Raw genomic sequence first — 6991 nt, 5'->3', positions numbered from 1 at the left:
TCCTCAGCATATGATATTGGCCTATTATGTTTTTTTTACATCGCATAGCTTGAATAAGGGTGATGATATTTATGAACTTACCAGCATGTTTCCGCATTACTCAATATTGTACGATTTATGGATTGCCAATATTTCCACTTACTCTGATATTTATATGCTTGGCGCGTGCATCGTACACACTTTAACCACCCTCTAAGCTTTCTATAAGCTTATGCATGATAGATGCATACAGGTGGCGTTAGGTCGCAGCAACGTTGAACTTAGACCATACATCTGTCTACTGGAGCTTTGATTTTCGATATATGTATTTCCCTTTTCAGCACTGTATTCAAATGTTTTTATTAGTGGATATGTGATAATGATGTTGCCTTTGTGATTTGGGTAAACTTGTGGTTATGCTTATTCCGAGATAAATGTACATTTGAAAATCTTCCTTGTAGGATCCCAGGATTGGAATCTGGCGTATAGGCACTGAGAGCCAAGAATGGGGTACTACGGAGGTTACCGGCACCGGATTCGGCGATTGGGAATATTGTGAGCTCGGTTTCCGAGTTTGGGGTGTGACAACACAACTGAAATAAAATACATCCAATCCACCAAAAATAATAATAGAGCATTCACCACATGGCACAAGGAGTTATAGTGGTTCGGTGCTTTAAAAACAGTCACACCTACTCCACCTCCAAAATTACTTCCCTCGTAATTTTGGCTTTCACTATAAAAGGTTTTCACAAGGTGTAACGCCCCGACTTTTCAGAACCCGAGTATATGACTCGTTTCCCAAATACCTGAGTGTTAATCTTAAAGGATGGTCAAATTCGAGTATTTTTTTCATCAAAGTAAGCAGATGAGCATAAAATAGACAAGTAAGCATAAAAGAATATCTCAAATTTCATTTAGAGTATACAAGAGGTTGCCCATAATGACTTATACAAATCAATGTCTCCAAAATTAACAAATACAAGAATTACATGATCCAATACATGAGAAATAGTAGAATGCAAGTAAATTTGAGCCGCAAGACCCCTCAGCTTCTCAAGGTAGATACAGTCATGCAACCCTGACAGTTGAACCCGGCTCCTCATCAGCCTGAACTTGAAAATCACTTAAGCCACCTGTGCTACCTGTACGGTTATATTTATTTGATGGATGAGTGGCCAACTCAGTGTGAATTTCCCTCAAGATTACACACCGCCGCATTAGGTAAGCATAATTATAAATCAAAACATATAAAATAATACATAATGCAAGTCTTATTAGATGCATGGATGCGTGAAGTATGCAATCATCGCCCCAGGGATGCTCATCCATGCGGATAGTGGGCTCATCACCCATGTAAACATGGAACTTGGAAAAAATCATCCAGTCAGAACAATACGTACATCATGTACGATAACAATAAATGCTAGTCTGTGCCATGTATGCATGATTAGCCAAACCATTATTAATCCATTTACAACCAGCAAGTTTAATAAGCTCAAAGTCACTATGGGGAGCTCAGAGCCCAGCGTAGGCCGACAGCTCGGGCATAGTGTCCCATAACCACCATCCCTAGCTCATGAGACTACCACCTTAGGATGTTTAATGGAAACCCGTCGACTAGTGGCCAATCATATTACATTATATGGGGCTTACCATCGCATAGTTGCACGGTATAAAATATCGAAGCCATATAGGGAAAACACTAAAACAAAGCTACATAGGGCGATATCAAAGTAGGCTACATATGGCGAGTATCAAAACCATGCAATAAAAGACCATCCTCGAAAACCATTGGACATAACAACCCTGGATGGTAGGCCCACATCAGTGATCCATCTAAACTACCACTCAATAACCACTAGATCGAAGGTCCATTGCAATCACCGTCAATCGAGTTACATCCCAAGTATGGGTGTACATTTAAAAGTGGGGGTCTCCCACTAATGTACCAGTTTAAATTCCATAAGCAATCCACAAATAATACATAAGCATGAACAAATATAAAGGATGAATGTTAAGCATGTAATATAGCAATTCAATTTCCACTAGCTATCACGTGTGATTATAAAAGGGAGATATCAAATATAAATTAAAATACAAACTATAACTTAAGCTAATGGAAAAATGGAAAGCTCAAGGGGAAGAATCATCACCTTATTTATCGACTCACCTTCCAATGTTATTAGGAAGAGCGCATGCCCATAGACTTGGATCCTATCACGGATTGTAAAATTGTATGGTTAGATATGAGTTCTATACGTTCCCTATGGTTAAGACCATAACCTAGGGTTCAGATTACTTTTAGGGTTTTAGTATAGGATTAGAGCTTCATCCTAGAGTTTAGTTATAGGTTTCAGATTCTAGGACTTTAATTCTAGAGTAGTATTTCTATTATTATTATTATTATTATTATTGTACAATGAGTCAAGTAATATTCCTAATGGGAGTATTATTCCATTGATATGAATAATGGTGGTTCATAAGTTTACGTTTGAATGTATCGACATTATCTAACATCTTTATAATGACTAATAATCGCTTAGATAATACAAGTAATAATAATAGGATATTTTCTAATGATAATACAATAAGGACTAATGCTAATAATTATATTAACAAGTATTTGACTAATCCCATAAGGGAAATGATAATACTTTCTAATGATTTTAAATCATAACTATCAATTCCAGTCAAGATAATGGATACTATGATTTACCAAGAATTATGAGGTTCTACAGTTAGATCCAACCCTAACACATTACAAAGGGTTAAGGTCTTAACCTAGGGTTTAAATCGCTTAGACTTTTAGGGTTTTATCCATTAATCAAATCTTAGACTTTGGTTTAGGGTTTGAAACCTAATTCATATAATTCAATTTATAACAATATTAGAATGAGATAAAGATAATTAATAATTGTCTATTAACAACACTAATCTTATAATCAATATCCTACTAATGAAAAAATAAGAATAGCATTAATGATGATAATTGTTAATATCAAGTACCTATACTAGCTATTATTAGTAAAATTAACCTACTAATGGTTAACCGTATTTAATAATTGCAATAATTATAGTGACGCTAATGATGATGATAATCAATAATAGAATTATAATTGATGATAATAGTTACTATAACACTAATTAATACATCGTAATATTAATTATAATTTCTAGTCAATAGCAAAAATAACATTAGTCGTTACAACAACTAGAAAATAATAACGATATTATTAATAATAAAGTAACAAATGACGAATCTAATTGGTGAAAGGAAATGAAGATTCTCACCTAGTCGACTCGGTTCGAGTCGAGTTGGCTCGGCACAAGCACATGCTCTCCTTTTCTCTCCCTTTCTTCTTCCCTCTTTCTTCTCTCTCAGCCATTAGGAGCCTCTAACAGTGTTGTCCAGCAAGCCTCTAACTCAGATGGACCGACTCGGCAGCGAGTCAGCTCGCATTCCAACTCAAACTCTCTCTCTCTCTCTCTCACTTCCTCCTTCTCTCTCTTGTTTTCTTTCTTCTCTTCTTTCTCAACTTTCACCGAGTTCTGAAACCAATCCTAACCATCCGACTCAGATCGAACTCGGTCGAAATCTGATGTAGAGCAGCTTGCTCCATTGAGGAAGAAAGCTTAGGCGATCATGGCAGGTTTCCACTGAAGGGGTTTTCTTTAGATCCATCTCTTCTGGGCATCCCAAAGGAACCCCATGGAGCTTCTTGACACGTTAAAATGAAGGTTGGAGGTGGCTAGGCCGAAGGCTTCAAGCTTGGAAGCTCTCGGCTGAATTTTGGAAAAACCAGGAAGAATGGTTGTGGCTGGAATAGGAGTTATGGCATTTGTTGTTTCCATCCGTTGTCCATTTATATCAAACCTAGGTCTCCTTGACCATAGGATCAAGATCAGACGGTCCGGATATGATCCAACCGAAACCGCCTTCAAATACTGTGGGTGAAAATCGAAACCGGCTATTGGTTTTGCTTGAACGCCCTAAACAATCGGACGGCCGAGATCTCCCCTAAATGGAAGGCTGGGATTGGAGGATCTCTCCTTCACGTGGATCGCCAAGCTGGTGTGCAGATAGTTTCCATTTTAGGAAACATTGTGCTACTAGGTCCTGTTTATGTCGGCATTTGTGTGCACGCACCATCACGTCTCCCTGCGATACCCATTAGGTTTTGGTCAGGCCTCTATTGCGCATCAGATGGATGGCTTGGATTATCCCATGGAATCATCAAGGTGGACCATGGATCAAACTCACAGACGCTCGTTCGCCTGCTGTTGAAACCGAAGAAGGGAGGGAGAAATCCTTTCTTTTAAAAGGAAATGCGGGTCAATGCTTGGCTTAACCGGGTTCATGGCTTGGTGCTCGGCAGGAGCACACCTGTTGGTGTACCTAGTGGCCTAATAGTGGGCCCCACGTGATGTTTTAATGAAAATCCACACCTATCATCTAGTTTAAGGGCCTAATTAAGGTCATTTGACTGGATATGAGGCAGATCAGAAGCTTTGGTGGGCTGTACCAAGCGATTTACAGGTCTTACGTGTTGATTTTGTCGATACCGGTTCACTTTTGAAAACCAAAACCGGCTATTGGTTTTGCTTGAACGCCCTAAACAATTGGACGACCAAGATCTCCCCTAAATGGAAGGCTGGGATTTGAGGATCTCTCCTTCACACGAATCGCCAAGCTGGCATGCAGACAGTTTTCATTTTAGGAAACATTGTGCTACCGGGTCCTGTTTGCGTCGGTGTTTATGTGTACACACCATCACGTCTCTCTGCGAGACCCACTAGGTTTTGGTCAGGCCTCTGTTGCGCATCAAATGGACGGCTCGAATTATCCCACGGAATCATCAAGGTGGGCCACGGATCAAACTCACGAACGCTAGTCCGCCTGCTATTGAAATCAAAGAAGGGAGGGAGAAATCCTTTCTTTTTAAAGAAAATGCAGGTCAATGCCTGGCTTGACCGGGTTCATGGCTTGGTACTTGGCGGGAGCACACCTGTTAGTGTACCTAGTGGCCTAATAGTGGGGCCCACATGATGTTTTAATGAAATCCACACCTATCATCTAGTCTAAGGGCCTAATTAAGGTCATTTGACCGAATATGAGGCGGATCGGAAGCTTAGGTGGGCCGTACCAAGCGATTTACAAGTCTTATGTGTTGATTTCATCGATACGAAGGTTGGATTAATTCAAATCCGACCATCAACGGTCAAAATGTCCTACCGGTTCACTTGTATGTTCAAGATCATCGTAATATGTCCGAATTAAGATAATAATATCTATTTTAAATATCCTATTATAAATTCTCTCTTTTATTTCATATATGCATATTATTTTAATCGGGTGGCACGTCCCACACAATCTAATTTGTTCATCAGCCTCCATAGGTCCAAGTGGGACCCCTGGCCATAGATCAGGCATATCCAAAGCCTAGGTGGTCATACTTTCTAATTACATGGGTTATTTTATGATCTGTGAAGAGCTAACAGTCAGATCATTACAAAACGTGATCAGTGGTGATTCCTAGGGTTCTCGGCCTAATCTAGGTGAAATTCATTGGAAAGTTTAGTAATCCAGAGACCTAATCATCATGATTAAGTGATGCATCATCTATGGGAGTTTCAGAAGTTAAATGGTTGCTGGGTTTGTTGATCCAGGACTTAAAATTCAAGGTGGACGGTCTAACTCATTCATCAAAGCGATTGAACTCCTAGGGTAGGTTTCTTTAATGACGTGATGGTCCATCACGAGTAATAACAGATGCATCGCTTTAATCTATAGGTGGGGATTTCTTTAAACGGTTAGATTTAAACTAGGATTCATGTGAATGTTCGTTTAGCTAGGTTTATATTTATTTCTAAATTTGGTTATACGGTAACACCCGAGTACTAGCAAGTACGGGGTGTTACACAAGGTCACCTTAATAACCTGATACAATTCCTTGTGATTTTCATGGGCTATCACAATAAAAACCAAACTGAGATCTTCACAAGTTATCTCAGACAAAACTTCAATTGAGATTTTTATAGGAGATCTCAAAAAAACCTAAACAGAGTTTTAGAAGGTATACTTATCTTCAATTGTAGAAGTATAGCAGAAGCTTGTAGCAGAAGGACCTCTTTCTTGAATGTAGATAGCGCTGTGCTCAGTCAAATAGAAAGGGTCTAAGGTTTTATATATTTTAATTTTGTTAAACCAAATGCTACTTAATTCAATTCTCTTAGATCTCAAACAGGAGTATAGTTTACTCTCTTAGATTAAACTTAAAAGATCTGAAACTAAAGGGAATTGAACAAGCTACTAAATTAAATTATAAATATTAACCAATAGCTTACCAATGACTTGAGCTTCTCTTTCTCTTGCAAAATTCTAATAATTAAATTGTGTAATTCGGAATGAGAAAAAACCTCAATTTATAGGTAAAGAAGTTAGAACTTTGGCTAGCCCGAGACAGGCTTCGACTAGCCCGAGTTCAATGGATTTTATTCAACGGATTTCGAATTACACGGGATAAGAATTATCCAAATTTTGGCTGGCCTGAGGTCAAGTTCAGCTGGTTGAACATCACAATTCGGCAAGCCAAATTTGCCTTTCGGCTGACTGAATTCCCGTGAATTCTAAAAAGATAAGTTGCTGGAATTTCACCCGAACTTTCTCGGGTTGGCTGAATTTCAAGCTCGGGCTAGCCGAACCAAAACTTGGGCTAGACGAATCTTCAACAAAAGTTGCTATTTACTTTGGGCTTGAAGTTGGGCTAGCGAAGGAAGCTTAGGCTAGCTGAACCAGAAGTTAGGCTGGCCGAATTCTAAGTAAAAACAAATGTAAAAACTCATGATTAAACGTTTTTTAAAGCACCTAGTCCTGAGGTCTTTCTAGGATTTATACTACCTGAGATATATTAAATATCTGATTCACTTTGGCTTGAACTTTGTCTTGAACTTTGTCTTGGACTTCATCTTGAATATGAGCTTGATCTTTTCTTGAATAAAAGCTTATCTT

General features: G+C 38.7%; 1 long non-coding RNA gene across 1 annotated transcript; it reads right to left on the bottom strand.

The window, feature by feature from the left end:
- Window positions 1–885: 885 nt before the first annotated feature.
- On the bottom strand, window positions 886–2198 carry LOC131218376 (uncharacterized). The gene is made up of 2 exons (XR_009157678.1): window positions 2136–2198; window positions 886–1124 (listed from the first exon to the last, which is right to left on the bottom strand). It is a non-coding gene; the product is annotated as an uncharacterized LOC131218376 (long non-coding RNA).
- Window positions 2199–6991: the final 4793 nt, after the last annotated feature.

Source organism: Magnolia sinica, chromosome 11, assembly GCF_029962835.1.
Source record: "Magnolia sinica isolate HGM2019 chromosome 11, MsV1, whole genome shotgun sequence".
NCBI lineage: Eukaryota > Viridiplantae > Streptophyta > Magnoliopsida > Magnoliales > Magnoliaceae > Magnolia > Magnolia sinica.
The sequence above is the reverse complement of the archived record's forward strand: the minus strand, read 5'-3'. Positions and strand labels throughout refer to the sequence as shown.